Here is a 26,938-nt window from a genome sequence, read left to right as displayed (position 1 = left end):
AGTAAACCATCTCCAAAGTCCCTTTCAGCTCTGAAAATAATGGCAATATATCCAAAAAAGAAAGACAGACTTGTAATTGCAAATGTCAACGCTATTTCTAGTTACGTGACATCACATCTTTCACTTACGGAATTATGTTTAACTGAATAGGTCCAGATTTAGAAATCTGCCTGTAAACGCGTTGATTTTCTGGAAATGCCTAAACCCTTACAAGAATCCTAGATGACGCTGGCCTGGCAAATTAGGTCCAGGACTAGTTTAATCTGTCTAGATGTCTCTAGACTTTGGGACAAGGAGGAACACATTTTAAACCTCAGATTCTGGGCAGACGCCCATAGAGATTAGAGTAAAGGACTTTTGCACCTCATGGAGATACCACTCAATCTCCTTTTGTTTTTAGGAATTGTAAGTGAGGAAGGAACATGGATTTTACTGAGCACAGCCTTTCCTTTTTATTCTGTGTTAGTCCTTTCTTTTTCCTACTTATATTTTTGGATGAGGACTGATATCCATGTCTCCTTTGTCCCAGGAAACGCTTCAGAAAGTCAACAGTGAAGCTTGAGTGGCTGTGGTCCCAGACTTAGGCTGAAGGATTACTGTCGACGACATACAAGTCCGATAAGATGTCGTGGGCAAGGCTACATGAGGGATAATTTTAATGAGCAACACTTTTGCAGTTGCTCTTGCATGTGTTACCTCAAAACAGCCTCAAAACACATTGTTTCCTAGATGAGACAACGTAAGCCAGAAAGATAAAGTTGCTTGCCTAAACTTATATAGAAACTACTCTGGTTATATTACCCCAACATCTATTTTCTCTGCCTTCCCTGACCCCCAGGATGTTGATTTCTATGGACAAATCCCCAGAACTTTCTTCCTCTGATTCCTGGTTGAGTTCAATCAGTGAGGGCACCAGCAGGAGATCAGAGTATGGGAGGAAAGAGTGATTCTGCTCCCTCGCTTCTTCGACATAGTTCTGGAAATGGCTGTATCCCTAGGGGTGACCACAGCTCCGTCAAGCAGCCCCTTTTCTGTGGCCCTAGTTCTTAACCAGGTTTCAATAACACCATTGACTCTCCCTGCCTCTTTACCTAGGAGTGGAAATGACTAGTTCCTGGGTGCCTTAACATCTCCTGTTGTTTCCCTTCACTTTGTGCTATTATAAATAGTCCTTTTTAAAAGTATCTTCCAAAAATTCTTGCGGGGTCCTGAAGTGACGCATAAGTGTCAGAGCTGGGTCTCGAAACCAGGTTGTCTGACTTAAAGCCAGTGTTTTTTTTTTTTTTTTTTTTTTTGCGGTATGCGGGCCTCTCACTGTTGTGGCCTCTCCCGTTGCGGAGCACAGGCTCCGGACGCAGGCTCAGCGGCCATGGCTCACGGGCCCAGCCGCTCTGCGGCATGTGGGATCTTCCCGGACCGGGGCACGAACCCGTGTCCCCTGCATCGGCAGGCGGACTCTCAACCACTGCGCCACCAGGGAAGCCCAAAGCCAGTGCTTTTTCTACCATGTTGTCTGGCCTTTCCAGAGGAATGCACTCTGATTAAAACTGAGTTGGGTGAAGGGGAGGGAAATAGAGGAGGCTGCAGGGTTACAAGCCAGGAAGGCTTCGCAAGTAAAGAAACAGGCATACAACAGACATCAGAGCATGGCTGTGGGCTAAACCAGAGGGAAAAACTAGAATCAGAATGGCAAGGAGCAAAGCGAAGTTCCTGTTCAAAATTGTAGCCAGGCGTCAGCAACAAGGTGATACGTAGGAAGGGAAGGAGCAAGTAGTCAGGATACAGCAGTAGCAAAAGATGATGTTGATTTTAAGGCTGTTTTGAATAAGTCACTTTTTATATTTATTTTTTCCTGCTAGGTCTAAAACCAGTCTTTTACATTCCATAGGTGAGTGAGGGTACTTTATTGGAAAGGGTAGTGAAGGGTGGCAGCTAAGGTAAGTCAGTCATCCCTTCATTCCAGAAATGTATGTTGATGGTGCCTGCTATGAGTGAACTCCGGGCTGGACAAAGAAGCAGAGACTTATGCAAGGTCTTTAAGATAAGAACATGCAAGGGATGACTTTATAGGTTGTATTGGTGCTCTGGTTAAAAACAATGTTATGGTTTATGACAGAAATAAAATGGCATGTAGAGGCACATAAGGGCATGTTCAACAACAAGCTTTAAGGAAACATTCATCAAAGCAACTCTTAAAAAACAAAACAAAAACAACCTCTCTCTACCTATATATTTACCTATCATTTATGGTTTACATCTGTTGTTACCAATGCATTTGGGTAGCTACTTTTGGTCAGCTGGTTACCCTTATTTCAGCATTCACTGGACATGTGGCAAGCACCACGCTAGGCTCCAGGGATACAAAACTATGAGGATTAGGGCCTTGCCTTCCAGTGGAACACCCTCAGTGAGGGAGACAGCCACATAAACCATTAAAGCTTCCACGAGATAAATGCTATGTGATAAGGCTGGTGGTATGTTGTGGGAAGAGGAAAAAGGAACAATGCTTTGGGGAAAGGTGGGGGGAGATAAACTCTGTGTCTAAGATGGGCAGCATTTAAAGGACTAATGGTGAGTCTTAAAATGTGGATAAGGAGGGATTCCTTCCCTTGCTTAGACTGGCCCTAATTCCGAGGTGGAAGGATAAGCTCTCCTTCTATCTTGTTTTGTGAAGGTCGGTGGTCAAGGTTGGCTGCCCGCTTGCTAGGGAGGCAGCCATGCTCCTGGAATGGTATCAGGCCTCCTCCTCCGGCAATTCAATGTGGCTCAATATTGACTATGTGGGAGTGTTGTTAATGGCTGATACCTATGCAGGGGTCTTTGTGGGTTAATGATTTGACCAGTTTACTGTAGCTGCAGTGTGGGTGGATTCCTCTCATGGGAGAAAAATGACGTTTCATTTCTCCAATTTCTTATAAGTGTTTGAGTATATTTACAGTAACCAACAAAAAAATGAAGGTCAGCCTTTCTAGGTGTCTGGCTGCTCTCATTCTCCCACCCTAGCCCCAACGCTCCACCATCTGCTACACGTTCTGGTATTTCTTTGCAACATGTTCTCCCAGACAGGATTTTGGTCACCCAACCTTACCCAAACGTCCGCTGCTGAGTCTCATCCATTGGGCAATCTAGCCCTCCCTGCTTTATTTTATTTTATTTTTATTTTTATTTTTTGCGGTACGTGGGCCTCTCACTGTTGTGGCCTCTCCCGTTGCGGAGCACAGGCTCTGGACGCGCAGGCTCAGCAGCCATGGCTCACGGGCCCAGCCGCTCCGCGGCACGTGGGATCTTCCCGGACCGGGGCACGAACCCGTGTTCCCTGCATCGGCAGGCGGACTCTCAACCACTGCGCCACCAGGGAAGCCCCCTCCCCGCTTTAGAAGCGCCCTACGCTGAAACCTAACCCTAGCTCACACGTTAGTGATGGCAGGGGTACCCAACTGCGGCCTGTTAGGTACCGGCCGCACAGCAGGAGGTGAGTAGGGGCGAGCAAAGCTTCATCTGCCTCTCCCCCGCTGCGACCGTGGAAAACTTGTCTTCCACCAAACTGGTCCCTGGTGCCAAAAAGGTGGGGGACCGCTGTAAAGGATTAGCTTAGCTCTGCCATTCTTTCTTTCTTCTCTACCCTCACGTAAACCTTTCTTTCTAGAAACATATTTTGATTTTGATTTCATGTTGGCCTGGGTGGTATGCCCCAGATGTAGGGAAGATGTAAGGCTACTTTTTCTCTATGTGTGCATATGACTGTACATAATTTTTCATCTGTCTAGTTCCATTGTTGAAATTGTTCACATGTATACTACTTGAAATCCTCATAATTAAAAATTTATTTAAATGCAAGTATTCCCAAGAAAGTTAAGAAGGAGTGAATTATTTTAATTAGATTGTTTTTTCTTAACAGATCTCTGACATGTGGCAAGGGAAGAAGGTCCAACATGTGCAGGGCATTATGAAACGTGAGTATGTGGAGACTTGTGTTGAATAAGGATGCTCAGTGACTATGGGAGGTTGAAAAGTAAGGGCAGAAACAGAAGCTGAAAGAAAAAGCAGCAGAAGGGGAGGTGTGACTGTTTCAAGGATGAACTTAGTTTTCTAGGGGTGACCCCAATGAAGCATTAACAAAAATGTAAATTAGACACCATACTGCAATCCCCTTACCATAGGAGGAGATTATGGCAAAGATTAAACAATGGATTGTTCTGAAAGTAATTTAAAATTCCCTGATACAGCTTCACCTGAGAGTAGGCATGTCCTATGACTTAGGAAAGAAGAAAAATTGTACAGAAAGTGCTCTGAAGATTGAAAATAGATGAGTATATACTCTTGAACACAAAAAGGTGAGGCAAAACATACTATGCCATTTTTACGTTTTATCCATTTTCTTTGAAAAATTCATTGTTATCAAAATTGCTGCTATTGTTGGTACCTCTTAGTGAGAATTATATGAAAGGATTTTCTCTGATATGAACAACTTCTAAATGCTTAACTGGGGGAACCCTCAATGGCAACATAGATATTTCTGATTGTATACTAGGACCCATGCTACATTTTAAATAAAGACTGTACCAGCTAGTGAAAAGCATTTTAGTTTATAGCCCTGAAGTTTAATATTCCATGTTGCTTAATTTGAAGATACCAGTTTTGAAAATGTTAAGCACATGAACTTTTCATTCTCTTGAAAATTATGCTGCCCTACGGCTACTGTATCTATTGAATCAAGGCTATTTATTATTTGTGGGTTAGGGCAGATATCACCCAGACCACAATTTCATTGTTCTGCTTTGAGTCTCAATGTTGCCTTTCTTGAATTCCCAGTAATATTCACCTTGCCATAGATTTTTTGAGAGTCAAGATATTTCTATACTTTAAAACTTCCCTTTATGTATACAAGCAAAGTTGGAGATACAAATACAGAGTTCCACTGAAAGTCACAGTGTAGTCACTAAAGATTTCCCTGTCAGAAGGAAGAGGACATGGAGAATTCTTCTGGAACAAGAAGAAATACAGTAGGAGAGTAGGACAAAGAAGTCATAGTCTAGTCTCCTCTTGACAGGAAATCGTTCATGTCTCTTTTCATATAGGAGGGATACAATTGTTACGGATATCTAGGGCCTTGTGTAAAAAGTCCATAAGGAACTTATAATCAAAGATCAGAGGATGAACTAAAATTCCTCCCTATGCTGGTGGGACCTAACATAATAGTTCAAGGACAGGCCTTCTTGGGAGCCAGAGACATCTTGTACAGCACTCAAGTATGGGTTGAAAGTGAGCACAGGAGTTTCCCTATAATAATTGTAATGCCAGCCCTGGCATGGCTTCATGTGGTAGCCACGTGAATGTTCAGCAAATAGTCTTATCTCCGTTCGCTATGCTTTCTAGCCATGTACAGAGATTTCATATCCCTCCCTCTCCCTCCCTTTAAAGTTAGGCATAGAATGTATACGTGGAAAGAAATGAGAGTAGAAGTGACACTAAGTCACTTCAAGATAAAAGCTTTAAGAACCAGAGTCAGGTTTACCACATTTTCTTTCTAGTGCTGTGATGTTCATGGAAGCACAGGACCAAATGAAGCCTTCTTCAGACTAGGTCCCTGGGGGACTATGGTGAACAGCCCTCTCATTCTCTACGCGCTGTTGGCTATGTTGGACATACAGCATGAGTGAGAAATACAGCTTTGTAGTTATTGGGCTACTGAGACTTCCCTTAAGTCAAATTCTGATTCCTTCAGTCAATATAGGTCTTAGCATATGTAAGTCAAGACAAGTGTGCAGAAGGAGAATAAATAAGAGAATTAAAATAGACAATTTCCATCATAATAAAAATAATGGATAATTTACAAGGTAAGATTCAATAGGCTCTTACTGATAATGGGCAAAATTGACTGAAAGATGGCACAGCTGAATCCCCTGGAGTAGGATATGTTTGCTATTGATGAATTAATATATATGTGTTTTAGAGAACTTGAAGGGTTTGGTAGTTAATCTAATTTTTCATACTTGGCCAATATTTCAGTCTGGTGCTACAACTCCCTCCCACTGAAGTGTACCTTATTGCTGTGACTGTGGCACCCTGGAACACCAAGTCCTAAGGGGCTCCAGGCTGCTTTACATACAGGGCTCTCTGCTGTGACCGCCATTAGATGGGAGCTGGAATACAATAGGGGAACCTGTTTGACACTTGAACTTGAGGCAGGAGAACACAAAAGGCATCCTTGAGATGCAAAAGTCTGCATTGTTTTTAAAGACCTTGCGGGGAGGAATTTACAATCTTCTTTGCAAGCTTTAAAAAATACAGAACAAATTTTATTTCACTCTAATGCAGTTATGCCAACATAAGTTTTCTGTACTGAATTGAAATTTCAAAAGCAAACTAGAATCTTTGCTTAAAAACTGGTAAAACTTCTGGTTCTTAATGAAAGTTTTAGTTTAATTTGACTCCCCAAATTCATGGAATTCTAGAACTGGAAGGGCTCTTAGAGATCACTTAGTATATATATATATATATATATATATATATATATTTTTTTTTTTTGTGTGTGTGTGTGTGTGTGTGGTACGTGGGCCTCTCACTGTTGTGGCCTCTCCTGTTGCAGAGCACAGGCTCCAGACGTGCAGGCTCAGCGGCCATGGCTCACGGGCCCAGCCGCTCCACGGCATGTGGGATCCTCCCGGACCGGGGCACAAACCCATGTCCCCTGTATCGGCAGGCAGACTCCCAACCACTGCGCCACCAGGGAAGCCCTATATATATTATTTTGTTTTGTAGATGAGGAAACTGAGACCTGAAAGATGAGATGACCTGCCCAAGGTCACACTGGTAAAGCTGAGACTAAAGCCCAGTCACTCTCATTACTAGGATATTTTTGACCACACCAAGATTCTGAACACAGTTTCATTTAGCATTCAGTGTTTCATCACTTGTGCTGTTTTAGAAACCTGTATCCTTTTGTTTCACATCAGTGGAGTCTGAGAACAACTCATTCATTCACTAGTTCATTCTTTTGTTCACTCACATTTATTCAACATTCCTTTACTACCTTCTGTGGGCATTGCCTTTGTTTCTCATTACCATTTTCAAAGGAAGAACTCCTAATACAGTTTAAAATATTATGAATTTACCCATTTCCTTGAGTTAAACATTTTAATTCTGGTTCTTTTAATAATTCCTCATAGACTTTCATTTACTTGCATTTGCAAAGTCTAGGGTCAGATGAATTCTGAATATAATAGAAGGAAGATCTAATATTTTTGTATTTACTTTCCTAACTGAAGCCCATATTTGTTTTTATAATAGAGAATTCCAATATGGATTTGCTATACAAGTGGCCCTGTTCTGTTTTTTTTTTCAGTTGTACTTAAGGAAAAAAAAATTATACCCTCCTCAATTAAATAAGGCAATGTGTTTATTCCATGTAATACCCTATACTTGTACTGCTGAAATTGTCACTTATTTTCAAATTACTTCAATGTATGAAAATCACTTGGATTCTGCTTCCAGACTAACGATTAGTGAGAATGATGAATGTCTGCTATGTGGACAATAAACATAAATGTATTAACTTTTGTGAAAATTATACCAAAGAAATCATGGACACAGGTCTCCAGGGGCTCATAATTTAGTTATGAGGAGGACATAAAAAGGTTACAAAGGTTCCTCTTTAGACTACAGAGAAATGAGCAGAACTAGGTCAGTGCAGTCAAGGTATCAGTCTTTAAAGACTTGGGTGTTAAGCCAGATTCTGAAGCAAATCTGATGAAGGTATAGGGAAAGGGTAGTTCAGGTGTTGAAGTTCTTCCTGTTCAAAAGAAAGACTTACGCTTGAATTTTTCTCTCTCTCCTTTGAGACCAATTGAATGACCCAGTCTGTGCATCTGCCCCTTCAGAACATTCAGATTCCCTTTCAGCAGCAATTCCTGAGAGCTCACGTTCCAGTGTCCACACAAGGCGCTATGGCGTGTTGTCACATTTGTTCACCTAATCGTTTTTCCAACGAGGCAGGTTGCCAGGTTATTCTCAATCTTCCCCTCCATGCTATTAGTCTTACTCACCACTGGAATCTAAAATATATAAGTAATGTATGTGGGGGAGAAGGAGAGCGGAAGGGAAGGCGGGTGAGTAAGTGCTAGCTCTAGCTCTGGCTCCGTTCCCAAAGATGTCAGTTTAATAAGCCTTGCTGCTCACATGTGGTCCACAGAGCAGCACCCCAGAGATTACCTTGCTAGAAATGCAGAATCTCAGGACCCACTCTAGACCTGCTGAATCAATCTACTGAATCATTTCAACCATGTTCCTGGGTGATTTGCATGTACATTAAGGTTTGAGAAGCTGCTTCACAATATAATCATTTGAGGGAGCTTTTCAAAGTACTGATGAACGAGCTCTATTTCAACACAATTAAAGCAGAATCTCTGGTTGTTGGGCATCTGTATGATTTCAACATTTCCCAGGAGGTTCTAGTCAGTGCCCCTATATCCTTTTACCAGATGACGAGAGGGAATAGACCCACAAAGCAGGGAGGTAAACATGGAAAGGAGAGAATGTGGGATGAGATATACGTTCCAAAATATCTGATAGAGTCTAAGCAGAGGTGGAGGTGGGTAGAGCTCAAATCAGTCTGTGTCCCCTTAACTTTATCAAGAGCCCCTGCTGCACCTAGATCAGTGAATAATTTTCAACAACTCTAAATCTCTTTGTTTGGGAAAGGGGTGGTGCTGAAAGGGAACATTTCAGAGAAGATAACCAGAGTATTTCGGGGAAGACAGAGAGCAAATCAGAATGGTTAACATGACTGAGAGTCTTAGGGTTCAACGTGAAGGAAATGAGTAGATGTTCTTCAGTACTGTGGAAAGCTATCCTTTGGATTTCTTTTATTTAACCCCCAAATTGAGGAATACTGATTTCAAGAATATGTAGTCTTTTTATTGGTATATGTGACGCAAAGTGCAACAACACATTTCTAATACTGGTGTGGAGTATGCTCATTGCATCTGTTCAATATATCTGCCCTCTTAACATAGAACACCAAATTGGTCTGACAGATTAATCCTTCATAAAATTGTTAGCTGTCATTTAAGAACTTGTTCTTTCTAAGACCTTGCATCGATTTATATAATTAGATTTTTATTTGTTATAGTTTTGTAGTAGGAAAATACCGTGTATTTTAAATACCTACATAGAGAAATGTGTGGAGTGCTCTGCTATGTGCTACAGATTAAAAAAAAAAGAATATTAAAGGATACAGCCCCTGCCTCTGAGGGAGGTGGGGCGGATGGTCAGAACTTGTATGCATAAGAAAATAAACAACATTGAAGCAGAGCACATACTGAAAGCCAAACTGGAGATTCAGACAATAAGTGCTAAAGAAGTTGGGAGTGCTATTATGCCTGTGGGTATTGAGCTCTGGGCCTCTCCTGCTAAAAGATGCCTATGTGAACGAGGAGACTATATTCTATTTCATCACTTTTTCTCACTTATAGCTTTAACAATCATTTAACTTCTCTTAATCTTAGTTAGCTGAATGCAAAAGCTCCCTGGATTTCCCCTGTTGCTAAACTTACACGTACTTCAGAGACACAATGAGTTATCTTACCAAGTTTGAATATCTAGGGAAATTACAAGACCTTAAGATAATTAGCCTTTGTAATATGCTTCCAAACTGGACATTTGGCAGATAACTATTGTCCTGCCTTCTCATTCTAACAAGGGGTTGTGATTTTCCCAAGAAAGGCAGAGGAGTTGCAAAACAGCAGGACTTTGCTACAGTTAGTAATTAATGAGGTGCTAAAAGTGCCAGAGCAGAGGCTCCCAGACACAGTGTGTGACTCAAAGGGGTAAGAAGCACCCAGAATTTCAAACAAAAGTGTCACTTCAATAAACAGAAAGTCAAGTGAGTCCAGTCTGTGGAATGGAAAATGGTCTGTGGACGTCAGGAGTCGTCACATAACTGTGTAATACAATATAATAAAGATGAGTCACTACATTTTGCAACTTGTGAAAAAAGGAGTTCTCTCTCACTCCTGCAGAAAGTGAGAAATTATCTGCTTTGCAGTATTCAATGAAGTCAAAATGAACTCTCAATGTACCAGAGTGTCCAAATAAATAAGCAGTTCGTTACAGGTTCCCACCAGCATGACTTTCCTCTGCACCTTTAATGTATATTAATCAATCAAGTTAATTATTAATATTAGTAGACAAGCCAAAGTACTTTACTAATCAGCTAATAGCTGGGGACCCAAGGCCTAATGAGAAATTTCTTCACTGAGAGGAGCATTTTTGAGAGAGAAGGACATAAGGGCCGTCTTGGACCATGAGAGCTGCCTAAAGTGGAATGTGTTTTCCTGCAGAGTAGAATTCCTACATAAATTCGGGTGACTGTTAAGGTATTTTCAAATTAAGATCTTATGGTTTCTTCTCTCATGTTATTTTCAAGTTTCTTTAAATACTCTTTTTAGGGAATTCCCTGGCAGTCCAGTGGTTGGGACTCGGCGCTTTCACTGCTGGGGCCCAGGTTCGATCCCTGGTCCAGGAACTAAGATCCCACAAGCTGCATAGCATGCCTCTCCCAAAAATATGCTATTTAAATTTTGGGGTGGTAGATACTAAAATAACACTTTAATAGGGTTACCAACCTAGAATAGCAGAAGCTCATTAAACAGGTCACTAAAATATCTATCTATATCCATAACTACAATACATCGATATCTGTATACATATATATGTACACATATATATATATGTACTTAATGTAGGTTTCCTGCTAGAAAGAACAAAAATGATTAGATGTAACTTGATTATCCTAGCATAAGTATCATTCCCTTGAGGGATTTCATAAATACCTCCATTGTTATTGATGTATGATACTTAATGACTCAGTGACCTTGAGAAAACTTCTATGTTGAATAAGCCTACCTGAGATTGAGAATGCAAAACGGGTGAAAGAATCTCTTAAACGTATTCAGATGTTATGATTTTCGGAGAATTAAGCAAGTCCCGGATTTTCCTTTTTGCAGTATGGAAACCATACATATATATCTTGCCATGAAACAACACATAGCATTTACACATTTTACAAATGAATGTATGTTCGTTATACATGTGAAAAAGCTGAATATCATTTGAATTTGGTTAGTGAACTTGAAGTTGTAGAAATAAAGGCTTCATGATAGGTTTACTTGATAGCATTTATTAAATGCTAGCCCATTAGAAAAAAACACTAGCTGCCTCACACTAAAGCTATTACTGTGAATTTGGAATTTTAATACTTTAAATCACAGAGCCAGTATTTAATGACTTGACTTTAGAGGTCTCTGGTCCTGGTGTCAGCAGGTGATGAGTTAGAGATATAAATCAGGAGTTTACTCAGCCGGGAACATTTTAGCTCTCTCCATTAAGAATGACTGAATTGCTTTGGCTTTTCTTTTTAAAGAAAACTTGTAGATTTTGTGGAGGAGGGGGAGTATTGTATCAAGAACTTTCCATGTTTTAAAATGTGTATTGAAAAAGAATTCCCTGGATCAAGTCTTTCCCTCCAACATACTCTAGAGGGAGTCAAATCTAAGAAAGTTATATTTCATGCATTTAAACTGCTATTGGTTCTTTTTAGAAATTCCTTTTCTTGCTGACATCGTTGTTTGACCCTCTTTGTTAATAAGGGTCCCGTCCAGGAGTTGGTGAGAAGCTGGAGCTAATGAGGCCAAGGTAGGGAATGGCTCCTTGTGTGAGCCAATTAGCATCTTACAGAGAAAATACCCTGTCCCTCCCTTACAGACTGCATGGGTCAGCCTGTGAACCAGTGCATATTTTGGCATGAATGGGGAGGGAAGGTGTGGAGTGAGAGAGTATTTATGGACCAGGAAAAATCTTTCCTTCCAGACCAGAATATAAGCTCCACTATGAGTCTCAGCACTGCCATTAATTAGCTGTATGAACTTGGAAATGCCACTTATCTTCTTTGAAAGTCAGTTTTTCAATTCTGCTAAAATAGAGGGTTGAGTTAGAAAGGCCCAGATCTAAATTTTATGATGTTATTTCAATAGAAGATAGTTTCTTGTTTGTATAAAAGCATGCCTTGAAAATCTGAGTATGAGCCAGGAACTTCTAGAAGAATTGTGAAGTCTAGAGTTTTGTTCTTACAATACTTGTACCATCATTAAACATACACAACTGGACTACATGTTCTTCCCTTAAACACTTCTTGGGTTCTTTCACATTTGCTCCTTTTATTGCACTATTTCGTTCATTTGGAATTCCTCCAGTGCTCTCTACAACTATAGAAATCCTACATGTTCTTCAAGGTCCTACTCAGCTGGTGTGTGCTCCATGAAAAACGTCTTGTACCTTCCAACATTACGGGAAAGCTTTCTGCTTCCTCTGAACTTTCCTGGCATTTTGCTTTCATTTTTCTTTTGGCATTATCATCTTCTACCTTGCCTTAGAATTGTTTTTTTGACATGTCTTACCTCAACACACATTAAAGCCCCCTAAGTGTAGGGATCAAGTGATCTGGTTATATTCATTTTAAGCAACATGGCTTGCTCATGGGACATGCTCAACAAACATTTATTTAAACATGAAAAAAAGAATGCTATTGAATAAAAAACTTATTTAAGAAGACATGTTTTAGTATCACTTATTTATTTAAGAAGACATGTTTTAGTATCACTAATTGAAATTCTTCAGGTTTCATGCTTGAATGATGAGACAGCTCTTGTATCTGTGAGGAAATAGTTTTAGGAAATTTTCTCTTTAGGGATTGAGGGAGGAAAAATTATTTTGTATTTCTTTGTCCTTTACATATTTATTTCTAAGAAATCACACAGCTTTGATTTTATTCTCTGGCAACTATAAATTGGTATCTACTCAAAGCAGATTTTGCGTGAATGCTTTTTAAGATCTGCATAACGTTTCCACATAGTTAATTTCCTGTAGATGTAGCTCTTGGAGATGAAGAGTTGCCAGCATTTTTCTCATCAGGTACCAATTTATTTCCATATCACAACAGGATCACATCTCTAAATAGAGCTGAACGTGGAATTAGAAATTCTCACATTTAGTCCAAAATGTGTATTAGAATTTTACTTCACAGTTTCTTAATTATTGTAACCTTGATTTCTATTATTATGTCTCCTTCTTATCTTCCTACTTTGATTTCTACATTTTGTTTCTTTCTTACAGCCCACAGCTACAACAAGACATTTATATGCTAGGTGTTCAATATGTATTTTATTTGCTTTGATTCTTACTGGTCCTTCTCCTCTACTAGGAAATGGAATTTTATCCAGGGAAAAGAGTGACACATGTGGAATTTGTCTTTTTTTTTTTTTGTAACTTACAATTACCTGCTCTCTCAGTGGCCTTTTTCATCACAAACCTTTCATCCTGTATTTTAGCTTTTCTGGATTTCTTTCTTCAAGTGGCTGCCATTTCTTTCCTCTTGGGTGCCAGCTTACGCTGTGGGATCCCTTCCCTTGGTAATTGCAAAGGCATAAATCCCTGATGATAAAATGTTAAGTGGTGGGGTTGAGATTTCTGGACATGAGGGCCTTGTGCATCATCATGTCCTTCGTATTATGCCATGAACATATATGGCTTTACCAATGGGCGTGGGCAGAGTGTTCTTCCTTCTACTCTGATATTGAATCTCTTTCACGTAGGGGTGGCCTCCTCACCTCTCAGCTCAGCTCAGGGCGGAAGGCAGAGTTCTTATCCATGTTGCTTAATTCCAATCCCTCCATTCCCCCCTCCCCCCCAATTCTTTTTGCCTCCTCTGGACTGATGTGATGACTAGGGTAAGAAAACTTTATCTCCATTTAAAAATATATCTGAAAATTGTTATATTAATGGTAATATAGTAGACTAGAGTCAGTAGTGTCAAAAAGATTGATGTTAAAGGCCAGATTGAAACACAGTATTAAAGAGGGTTAAATGCCATTTGCAAGGATGAGCTCTGGTAGGAGTTCATGGCACTCTGTATTTTAGTTTTGTCCTTTGGATTTATGTTTTGTTCAGCTGCTCTTTTTTGGAGTTCTATAAGGCTGAGCAGTGTGGAGTGTGCAGTGTCTCACGTAGACTGCAGAGGCTTTGTGATAACTTATCTTCCAGGTTAATTTCTAAGTCTTTTTTTTTTTTAACATCTTTACTGGAGTATAGTTGCTTTACAATGTTGTGTTAGTTGCTGCTGTATAACAAAGTGAATCAGCTCTACGTATACATATATCTCCATATCTCCTCCTTCTTTGCATCTCGCTCCCACCCTCCCTATCCCAGCCCTCTAAGCACCGAGCTGATCTCCCTGTGCAATTGCTAGGTCTTCATTGTAGAATGAAGATGTTTTCATTTATGAAATCAAACTATTGATATGGTAGAAAACAAAAAAAACCATTTTTATCCCTCACCTCAAAACTCTGAACAGAATTTCACAATAGAGATAATTAGTATCATCTATGATTTTAGAGTCTCAGTTTCTGTATCTTCTTTGATGATTCCTTTCACAGTTTGAGGTGTACCTTTAAATGATAGAGGAATATTTTAAATATTAAAAAGCCATTGGAGCAGCTGGCTCTCTGCCCTCATGATGTGGTTGGTGTCATTCTTTTCTCTTGGCTTCAGAGCTGACTTGGATTTCAGGCTTGCACTTTATGCTATTGATAATAATATAGGTGGTAACGTATAACATATTTATGACCAATATTGATAAAGTGAACATAAATTTTATGATATTGTCATAGAATTGACCTACTTTCAGTATTTCAGGATTTTAGATTGTGTCATCATCTTCTTTCCTTCTTTCTTCTCTTCTTTCTTCATTTCTTTTTCTTTTAATGTCTGAAAAGTATGGATTAACTGACAAATGGATGTGTTTATGTGTACTGAACTCAAATCTTTTTGGAAGCTCTTAAAATGAATGGCTGATAAAGCTAGTGCTTGAATATCTTGGAATAAAGACACTAATACCATAAAAATGTTCAGAATCTAGAACTGAACACATCATAGCGAATGTGTTTATCTACAAAGACTTATAAAGCCAGTGCCAAGACCATTCCTTGGGAAAAAATTAGGGCCAGAAGAGTAGTCTTCATAGTAACCTATACACTACTTATAGTCATGAGTCTCTGTTGCCTTTATGCTGGATATATGGTTTTAATTCTTCATATTTTGTATGTTTTGGGGTGCAGTTTATATCAAGGATAGAAATAATGGAACAGAAAAAAATATCTTTTCTTTTAACTGTAATATTTCCTGAGGATAAATGTAAAGACTTTGATGGCATATGTAAATTTCTGTAGTGCAATAATTATCTCAAACATTTAGATATGGCTTTGGAAAACCCACTAAAGATCTTTGAACTAGAGAGGAAAAAAAAGATTAAGTTTTATTTACAATAATGCAGAAAAATATATAAAACGTTTGTAGGGAAAAAAGCTATGTTGGGGCAGAAGCACAGAAATAAGGAACTTATCTTAATCATAATGAACTCTCTCAAAAGTCTTATCTGAAATATTACTGGTAGATTTCTCTTGTTGCCTTTATACTTCTGTTCAATTTTGTGCCAAGATTTTAAAAAATGCAAAACACATAGAGAAGTAAAGCTCTCAAAGAATCTTCTCCATAAGCATAAGGATTCACACTCTTCCTTCACTTTTTCTCTCCTCACCCCACCAAAAAAATCTCAATGCACTGTCGTTTCCATGATTTATAAAATAATTTTTTTCATACTGGAAAACAAGGAAATAGAATCATATTTCTATAACTATAGATAAGATAAATTCCATTAAAATAATTAAATGAAGCTTTTATATTCAAACTTCCAAATTACTCAGTTCTGGCCGTTAGATTTCATGCGCGGACTCTAAGACTATTCATCTATATTCATCTACTCATTTGGGGGCTCTTCTTCTATTGACAGTTGGAGATGTTTTGCATGAAATGAAGTTAATATCTTAGTTTGTGCTCTGAGAGGTCTCAGAACTGATGAGGAAGGTTTTTCCAATAAATACTTAGATATTGGTTGGTTGGTTGTTTGCTTTAATATTATGTATCCTTGTCTTCTAATAGGGAAGTTGCCCATTTAGCATAATTTAAATGTATGATTTTTCCTTTTTAGTATTTTGTTTTATATTTTCTGATTTTTGTGCTTCCTGGGAGTCTCCTTTTATTAGTGATGAACTATATTTTGGTTTTTACTTGTCCATGAATTTGGAAAGTAAGCATCCCATTTAAAATTTTACTCCTGGTTAACTAGTAGAATTAAAACACTTTCAAATATGCTTTAGTTTCTTAGTTTCCCTTATATTGAAGGTAAAAATGTATTAGTAACTTTTTTGTTTGTTTATTTATTTTTATTTCTGTAATTAGTATACTTACATAATTTAATATATCTGTGGTAGAATTAAACATACATGCATCTTCCCACATTCACTTGATGTCATGTACTTCCTGGGGTCTTGGCTACTTGCTCAGTGGAGATCTTTGGCCATTATACTGTGGAGTCACCTCATCCCCAAATATCCCTTACTGTCTCAGGTTCCCCTGGCAAGATGTCAGATTTTACTGCACCTGATGAAGGCAGAACTACAGCAGCATCTAAACCAGGCTCAACTCAACTAAATGCATGACAATTTTATCTCTTCCCACTGGTTCCCCCCCCCCCACTGGTTTTGCGTTCAGTTGAGCACTGAGCATTGGGCATGAGATTTGCCTTTCCCAAAGACTCGTCAGATGTCATGACTAATACAACCTAGAAGTACAGAGTTAACTTGTGAGGGAAAAGTTGACCAATGAGGAATAGGAGATGAGAGAGAGCTGATTCTCTAGTTCATTCCTCGTCCCACCCCCAGCTGTTCCGATGTGGGATGGATGTTCCATGTGGCCTGCCAGGACATGTCCCTGGCTATCCTTTCCTGTGAAACTGTGCCAGCTCCATACAGTCCCATGTTGTCTTTGCTTTCCCTGCTTCCTTGCTTCATTTTCTGGTTTCTCTCATTCACTCTTGCAGTCATTGATTGCACTCTTTCCCAAGTGAAGCATTAAGATTTTTTTAATTAATTAATTAATTAATTTTATTTTTGGCTGCATTGGGTCTTCATTGCTGCTCCTGGGCTTTCTCTAGTTGCGGTGAGCGGGGGCTATTCTTTGTTGCAGTGCACGGACTTCTCATTGTGGTGGCTTCTCCTGCTGCAGAGCATGGGCTCTAGGTGCGCAGGCTTCAGTAGTTGTGGCGCATCAGCTTAGTTGCTCCGCTGTGTGTGAGATGTTCCCGGACCAGGGCTCGAACCTGTGTCCCCTGCATTGGCAGGCAGATTCTTAACCACTGTGCCACCAGGGAAGTCCCAAAGATTTAATCTTTAACATAGCCTCTGTTTTATAGGAAACCTTGGTTTTGACATATATATATATATATATATATATATATATATATATATATTTATTTATTTATTTATTTTAAAATAAATCCCATATAGAACTATAAAAATGTAGGAATTTTTAAAAATTCACATTTTTTTTCCTTTTTCCAGATTTTTAATAGACATTTTCATACATTTAGGACAGATGAACATATATATATATACACACACACATTTTTTGCTCTGTGGAGTTTTGTAATAAATGAAATAAGCTTGTATACATTTTTCTGGGTTTTGATCTCTTCATAAACTATGATTTTTGGACATTGTTGTATGCCAGTACACAGTGTTCTATCTCATTCTTTCAAACACAGTACTCCAGAGTATGGATGTACCATAAAGATCTAACCCATTCCCTTTTTCTAAAAAAATTTTTTATTGGAGTATAATTGCTTTACAATGGTGTGTTAGTTTCTGCTTTATAACAAAGTGAATCAGCTATACATATACATATATCCCCATTTCTCCTCCCTCTTGTGTCTCCCTCCCACCCTCCCTATCCCACCCCTCTAGGTGCACACAAAGCACTGAGCTGATCTCCCTGTGCTATGTGGCTGCTTCCCACTAGCTATCTATTTTACATTTGGTAGTGTATATATGTCCATGCTACTCTCTCACTTCGTCCCAGCTTACCCGCCCCCCTCCCTGTGTCCTCAAGTCCATTCTCTACATCTGCGTCTGTATTCCCATCTTGCCCCTATGTTCTTCAGAACCATTTTTTTTTTTAAGATTCCATATATATGTGTTAGCATACGGTATTTGATTTTCTCTTTCTGACTTACCTCACTCTGTATGACAGTCTCTAAGTCCATCCACCTCACTACAAATAACTCAATTTCATTTCTTTTTATGGCTGAGTAATATTCCATTGTATATATGTGCCACATCTTCTTTATCCATTCATCTGTTGATGGACACTTAGGTTGCTTCCATGTCCTGGCTATTGTAAATAGTGCTGCAATGAACACTGTGGTACATGACTCTTTTTGAATTATGGGTATATGCCCAGGGGTGGGATTGCTGTAACCCATTCCCTTTTAACTTACATTTACATGCTTCCAATTTTTTGCTATTGCAAATAATGCTGCAATAAATATTTTGCAGGTGCTTCTATGTGCTATGTGCTCATGTTCAAATATTTCTCTGCGATACAGAAGTACTGAGTGAGATTGCTGGAGATGAATGTTATGCACACTGTAAATTTTACTGGTTACTCCCAAATCCTATATCTCCCATCATCCGCACACATTTTTAAAAAATTAATTAATTAATTTATGGTTGTGTTGGGTCTTCGTTTCTGTGCGAGGACTTTCTCCAGTTGCGGCGAGCGGGGGCCACTGTTCATCGCGGTGCGCGGGCCTCTCACTGCCGCGGACTCTCTTGTTGCAGAGCACAAGCTCCAGACGCGCAGGCTCAGCAGTTGTGGCTCACAGGCCCAGTTGCTCCGCGGCATGTGGGATCCTCCCAGACCAGGGCTCGAACCCATGTCCCCTGCACTGGCAGGCAGACTCTCAACCACTGCGCCACCAGGGAAGCCCCTTCTACACACATTTTTACTGTGATTAGTTTCAACAATTTTAAGCTCAACAGCACTGGATAGTATAAATCTTTATTTTATGCCAAGCCCATGTGTGAAAAAAAATTTCATTGCTGTTTTAATTTTTTTTTCCTTAATTGAAGAAGACAATTAGCTTTCCATGTTTCCCAGCCACTAAAATTTCTTCTTCTAAAAGTGCTTGCTTTTATTCTTTCCTCATGATAGCTTTTGGACCCGCATGTGTTATGAACTATGGGAATATTTTACTCTTTAACTCTTCCTGCTACTGAGGTACTGATGTTTTAAAAAATATTGACTTTTATATAAGATTTTTATTAGCGAATAATTATTTTTTCATGTGGTTTCTCATTATGTTTTATTATCAAGTGAGTATTTCAATTTGATTCTATGCTTAATAGAGTTTAGCACTTAACCATCTTTTAAAAATAATATGATTACCTATGAAGTTTTGATTCAGCTCTTGGTTTCCAGAAACCTTTTTTAATTTTACCTTTTATTATTCTTTTATGACACAAGCAATTACATAATACAAACAGGAAATTCACATAAAAAAACCCTTTCATACATGTTATATTTTGCTATATAACTTTTTAAATATTTTCCGTGAATATGTTTGTAATGATATACATTTTTTCAAAAAAGACACATGATACCTGTTGTTTTATAATCTACTTTTCTCACTTAACGGTATGATGCAAACATTTCTTAAGCATCTTTATATATTTTTTTAATAAGTGTTGTAAGGAAGGTATGTTTCTGAACCTTTGCCTATCTTCAGTTACCTTCACAGATGAATACTAACTTGAATGAATATTAAATTATTGGGACAAAAAGTTTTCCCTCAACTCTTTTTGCCAGTTATTATTACAGAAAAGATCTATGTCAGCTATTCTTTTTCTTTGTAGTCATCACGTAAATTTCTTGTCTGGGTTATGTTTATCTTTATGGATAATAAATCCATAATGTAACTTTTTAAATCCCTTATCAGTTAAATTCTCTTTTTTATGTGACTGTTTTTTTCCCTGGATATTATAGCATAGCAATGAATAAACAGCAGACTTTGATGCCAAATGTCCTTAGTTGTAAGTCTCTCCTTACTAGCTTTGTGACCATGGGTTAGTCATTTCCTCTCAGTTTCAAAATCTGTAAATATGGGGATGGATTGTTGAGAGAACTGAGTGGATGGAATGCATGTAAAGTGCTTTGGAAGCTGCTCTGTAAGTGTTAACTTTTGTTGGTTGTTTAGATATTTGTTACCTTGCTTACATACCCACCATTTAGGTTTTTTCTTTTTTCATAGTATTTTGGAAGACTGCTTCAAGGATGTCCACTATATTACTGGTTTTATTTCTCACAGTGTTAATATCATAATTTGTGTCTTCCAATGTGAATTTTTATTCTATTTTTGCATTTTAGCTTAAGAAAGCAATCCTCTCTTATCTTACCTATATCTTTGTTTTTGTGATTCTTACTCTGCTGGTTTTCATCTCACCCTTATGGCTTTCTCCTCTATTTCATAAATGTTCTAATTTCTTGTATCTTAATTTAAAATACCAAATATACACATTTTAAATTTATTATTTCAAAGTTCTCTTTCTTTCATTGGGCGTTAAATTTGATGTAACTTCTCTCAGGTTACCATTACTTTTTATTGCTTTTTCCTGAAGTCCAGCTTTCTTTATTTTTGTTTTAGTTTTCTGTTTATTTACTCTTGGTGTTTGCTAACACACTGGGTATGTGCGTTCCCCTTGGGCTTCAGAGTCTGTTTACTTTAGTGATGGTTAAGTCTACTTCTTAGACTTCTGGCCATAATGTCTGGTTGGTACAGAGAGTTCTTGCCTAGTTTTCACTATGCAACTGTTTATCTAGTGTCGTTATCTAAGATCTAATCTACCTTTACATTCCACTGTCTGCTATATGTCATTTTGAGCACGTAAGTACATTAAAAACTACAATCTTCAATATACTCTGCTTCCACAAATCTTGTCTCTACCTATGTCTATAATGACTCACTTGTAAGAAGTATCCGTTCTAGAAATAAATGTGCCGTCACCACCGTGCTCACACTCTATTTCCTACCCAGTTTCCTAGATTTTCAGGATTAGACCAGATGTAGAAAAGGAGGTCCCAATGGTTGACTGGGCAGTAGAAGTGGAAAGAAGCCCCCTGCCTGCTTCGAAAACATGCACCTACCACCAGGGATATATAGGTGTTCCCTCTGGAGAGTACACATTGGATCCAGTGAGTTGCGATGAATTAGATTCCTGTCTAAAGCCCCCGCTAGATGACTGGACACATGGTAGGTACTCAACAAATGTATAGTCTTTCCTCCTCCTTATGGTGGGCAGTGCCACTGACTTTCCTTTTAGTGAGGATTCTTCTCAAATGCTTCCTAAATTCTGGTGTTAGTTCACTGTTGGTCTTAAGTTCCAGTGTGTGTCATCTTTTCATTTCTTTTAGATGGTGAAGGGTGGGAAGTTTGTCCGAGACTTCCAGCCTTTTCACACTGAATTACCCATGTATGTTTTAGAAATATTGCTCTGGCATCACCATGGCAGGTGCATTGATGGGGAGTGGGGTTGAGGAAGCGAGAGTCGTTAGTTGGATACTTTCATGATTCTGACCCCAAATGACAAAACTTGAACATTAGTAAGAGGATTGCAGAGAAGAGAATAGATTCAAAACGTATTTGAGAGGTTTAGTAACAATGCTTAGCAGTAGATTTTATGTGATGTCTGGGGGAGACTAGTAAATGAGAGGAAGGGGCCTACAATGAGTAACAGATTCTAACTTGCACTAGTGATTCAATACCTTAGTGCAGGGGAGAGTAGGTTACAGGGTGGGAATTTAAAAGTTTGTTTTTGACATGTTAAGCATGTGAAATCTGCTGAATGTCCCCTTGGAGATATTCAGAAGGTAGTTGTAACTATGGACCTGCAGTTTAGAAGATCAGTCAGGACAGGATATAGGGGTTTGGGAGTTACCAGCATATGGAAATAGGATTCGAGTGAAAATATGTTGTATATAAGGGGGCAGATGCTAGGGAAAGGCAAGACTGCGGGCAGGGAGAGCAGTTAGAAAGTTGCATTAGTCCAGGAAAGAAATGATCACTGATTTCTTCAGAACAGCAACAAAGTAAAAGGAAGGAAAGATCACATTTCAGGAAGCTCACTGTGAATGTGCAGTTAAGAATAAGGTGGGGCGGTAGTTAGGAAGAAACCATGGGCTGGGGCTGGGGCGAGTGGGATGAAGCATAAAGGCAAGGAAAGATGTGAAAATTAGGATGCCTAACACGAGCAACCAGGAGGGAGAGGCAAAGGCCAGGGTCAAGTGAAACATCGCAGGCCCAGATGAGGCCAGAAACCAGAAACAGGTAGAGGCCACAGTTTCCACAGTAAGTGACTTTCTCCTTGTTTCCTGGGTGTTAAGAAATAAGAAGGTGGATTTGTTGCCAAGAAATAAGAAGGGGGATTTTTTGCCTTGATACAAGTTTGGAGGTTTTCCAGCTAGGAACCACAGGAGGACTAGGGACCATGAATGGGCGAAAACAAAAGGGTGAGGCCATGGGCGCATAGGCTGTGTTCAGAAGCAACTGAAATAATGCACACGCTGGAGGTAGGGAGAGGGAGTTAATATTCTAGGAGAGAAAAGATGGGTAAAGGGAACAGAGACCAGATTTGAAGATGAGACCGGTTGAAGGCCGGTTGAAGATGAGGTATCTTCGCTTTTGTAAAGTAAGTGTAGAGGAGGTAAGAGTCACAATGACTGGTGAGAATTAGAGGCTTGTATTTAGATTTCATGTACTGATTCTCTTCTCCTCTAGGGCTGCTCCAGATATTAAGTGCAGACCATATATGAATGAACGTAAGGTGGCTTTACTGTCTGAAGCAGAGGGCGATAGGATAGCGGTACATTCGAGGATATGATCTTTGAATTTTTGTCCATGTCTCCTAACAGATCTGATACAGATTTCTCAATTGCAGTTTGTCTACAGCCTGCAATGTCACTGTAATAATTATCCTGTGGGCAAGAACAGAGGGTGGCTGTCGAAAGGATAAACCCCAACAATAAATTTATCAGACGACTGTGTAATGCTGTTTGATGGCTGTAGGATGGGTCTTCAGCACCTATATTATCTCTATCCTGGCCAAGCTGTCTGAAACCTTCCTTGGATTACTTTCCTTGGATTCACGTTTTAAAAAATGCAAACCTCATGATGGCAGTAAATTCACAATAAGATAAGAATGACTTAGCTGCTCCTTTATACAGGCAGAAAAGAGTGACCAAGTGCTGGATGCATGACTGGAGAATGGGGTTTATAGTGGTTATAGAAAAACCACAAGCTATTATTGTTATTATTTGTTTAATCCAAGCTAGTTTTTGTATTTATAGTACCTTTATATTTCTAGTTTAATAAAAATGAATGACAAGAATGAGCCTAGCCACTTGTGATTCTATATCACTTTCAACTTTGCAAAAGTATAGTAACAATTTTTTATATATGTATATATATGTAATATTTATAAAATGTCTTTCATTCTGGTAGGTGAAATCACTTAATAAATGCGGCAAGTTAAACCAACTAACAACATAAATATTTTTGTTGGCGTGGCAATATGTGTTTGTTTCTATGATGGTATGTTTCCAAAGATAACTGCCCCCTTTAAGTTCCTTTAAGGCAAAGATTTTGTTTTATTCATCATTTGGTACTCTGTGCTGTGTAAAATGCTTTATATATAGTAGGTGATCAATGACTTTTATTGCATAAATAGCAGAAAGTGAAAAATTAGAAACTAAAAGAAAAATTATAGTTTAAAATGTATTTTCTAGGGGAAAACTTCCATTGATAGAAATAAGAGCCCTGCTTACTCAGGGCCCTGTCATGCATTCCTAGAAAAAACCAAAACCATGAATTCCAATGTGCAGTTATTGAAATAAACAGTTCCTCTTTTTTGTGACACCAAGTCGAGGAAGCACAAAAATCTGGTTTTGGACAATTTGGTGTGGCCAGAAAGATGACTTGATTCATAACACAGATTAGTTGGGTGGGTGTGATATTTCCCATCATCTAGGAAACCTCTCAGTCCTTCTGTCCCCTCGTCAACAGCCTTTTCAGCAATAATGCCTTTGCTTTTGAGTGGGAGGGCTTGTTAGACCACAAACTTCCAGACTCAATTTTTGTATATCCTGATGAAAATTCTCAAATTTCTCTGCTGAATGGAAACATCTGTGTGATGTGTTTAAACTAAAACTTACTGAGTGTTGGCAAGATTTGCTGAAGTGAATAGGGTAGTGCATTTGTATTGATGGATTTGTTTGGGACAGTAAAATGATAAAATAGAATAACCTAAGTTTGGGGTGTACTAGCATGTCTGCCTCAGGCCACCACCTGCCCTGTCACCTCTGCTCCTTCTATTTCCTCCCATCATGGACTCCTCTTGAATTTACTGACCTCTTTGCTTAAAATTAAATGTAAGACCCTACATTTTGTTTCTTCTTTCATGTCTGTATTTTATGATCCTTCCTCCCCTTCTGCATCTTTCTCAAACTGTATTCCAGGATGACATCCCCAATCCAGCTATAATGCCAATAACATTAAAAAAAATGAATTTAACAAATTACAAGGGACCTCTGTAAAGAGTACCATGTAGATGTGGCTCATGTTTCCTCCAGTTTTTAATGAAAGGCTTACAGTACTGACTCGGACAAATAAATGCTGTAGATGTGATAACTGAAAAACAATAGGTTGGGATGCTTCAATTATAAATGGTTACCATTTGAGACTTGCAAATGTACTGAATATTTTAAGGACATAAATAAAAATTCATTGCAAATTGGAGTAGAGATCAAGGATAACTGAGGTGAAACTCAAAGTCAAAGGGGAAAGTTTATGAGATTTCTAAATCCAAGTTTTATCAGTTAAGAGGAAATCTCATTTAGGGTAGAGATAATGTATTCAATGTATCTATAGGTATGAATGGGTTTCTTTTCAGTAGGTATGCCTATGTTTCTGAAGTAAGGTTATATAAAGCCAATATTTTTGGTGTATAAAATATAATAGATAAACATCACATGAAATTCAAGCTTTTAAATTCTTCAGAGCCTATGGTAAAGTATCACTTTTCACATGGAAGCAGTTAACAGAGATGAGTCTCTCTTAAGATACTTCTTTTACAAGCAAGTTATTTTAAATTAGTCTTTATTCTGTTTGAGATTTTATACTCCTTGCAAGCTAAGTTAACCTGCCACAGTTTCATAGATGCTGGCAGAAGATACAGGACTCCTGCTTCAGAGACAAAGGACCTTATTGGCAGTAACAGCAACAGCCAGAGTATCGAGCATTTACTTGCAGTGGTTCCCCACACCCCATTCCCATAAGACAGTGCAAATATTAGGTAATACCTGTCCATGCAGCGGGTTGTATTAAAGGAGAGAGGTCCTGAAATGAGGAGACCCGAATCTTTTATAATGGACAGTAAACATTCCTGCCTTTTACTCTGAAAATGGACACAGTTTTTGTTACAGGAGACAATAGGCAAACCTGACCTTTACTCTGGTGTGTAACCTGTCTTTATCTTCCAAAGCCTCTTTGTTTTACAAATATCCTTGAAAAGACAGTCTGGACCAATAATAGAAAGTGCCTCAGCTCATAAGATGTGGAAAAATGGAAGAGGCTCATGGAGAATTGTCTCCTAAAACAGAATTTGACAATAACATGCTTCTTCTCTCGATATTCTACACTTAAATTATTGAGTGATCTGAGAGGCCTATTATGATTACTTTGCCAAAGCAATGGGGCTAAGGTGGCCTCAGAGGATACAGAACATCTAAAGAGGGTTTGACACTTTTGTCTTTTCTACTGGATAGCTGTGGTGGTATATATCCAACCTAATGCTCCTTTAAGCTCACTAATCTATGTACCATTCAACATCCCCTCCCCACCCCCGAAAAAAAAGGTCCTGGCGGCGTTGCCTCACTCATTCATGGACCAGATAGCAATATCATAAACATTTCACTACATGCCACCATCCACACTGATTTCTGACCTGCTCATGATCTCTGTAGCTCCTGAGTTTTTGCCTTATTTCCTGTCTACGTCTTTACATTTTTCTCTTGGATCTTCTGTTTAATAATACTCTTCAGATAGTGACTGGTAATCCCTGTGATAAAACTAGTGCTTGCTTCTTGGTTTATATCTGCTGTCTAGTGCTCTGCAAAACAAATTTGATCTAACCAGGACTCTGGGATTCTGTCTCATTCCTGAGAACTGGTCCATAGGGTTGAAGTCCACACCCAGTTTTCACCAGCTTTTATGAAAAAAAAGCCAGACTCTGCCCAAAACATGAACACCCTCTGTAAGATCCCCACAAGATGGCCATCAAGCTTTTACTCGATTTGTGTTTTCTGGGTTGACAGTGGGGTCAAAAGAATCAAATCGTAGTATATAACTGGGAGATATATCTTGAAAACCATTTCAATAAAGATCCAGACCTTGGATTTAAAACCTATTTAAGTATGGATCAGATATATATGCATTAAAAAGCATAGAGAATACATTATTTTCATAAGACATGTAGAATTGCCCAATCCTGAGTGCTTCAGATATGATCTGGGACTTAGGAAATATGGTGTGAGACAGGGCTTTTCCTGAATAAGGTAGATATTTTGTAAGAAAAGACCACAAATATTTAAAAATATTTGACTTTGAAAATAATAAACATAACTTCACTGCCCCATACAAAAGTTTGTGATCTTTAAGCATGGGGAAAACATAATGTGAGGACTGACGTGAAGATCAACGTTAATAACAGTAAAGGACCTTGTCAATCTAAACAAGTCTTTGTTCTGTCTACCCTTATGGTCTTGGTCTTCTATTTGACTCGCAATTTCCTTATTTTAATTTTTGATATATTAATTTTTCCATATTATTTTTTATATATTTTTAAATTGCACATTAAAGCAAGATATGAACAAATACATA

The 26,938-nt window shown here is 38.6% G+C and overlaps 1 long non-coding RNA gene across 1 annotated transcript in view; it reads left to right on the top strand.

Moving 5' to 3' along the window:
- Positions 1–26,938, top strand: part of LOC307195420 — a 57,419-nt gene that overhangs the window by 4,974 nt on the left and 25,507 nt on the right. The window contains exon 2 of the long non-coding RNA XR_013830835.1: positions 3,899–3,953. This is a non-coding gene — a long non-coding RNA (uncharacterized lncRNA). The remainder of the gene's footprint in view (positions 1–3,898; positions 3,954–26,938) is intronic.

Source organism: Stenella coeruleoalba (genome assembly GCF_951394435.1).
Source record: "Stenella coeruleoalba genome assembly, chromosome: 12".
NCBI classification, from domain to species: domain Eukaryota; kingdom Metazoa; phylum Chordata; class Mammalia; order Artiodactyla; family Delphinidae; genus Stenella; species Stenella coeruleoalba.
Note: the sequence above shows the minus strand (reverse complement) of the source record. Positions and strands in the feature narration are given on the sequence as shown.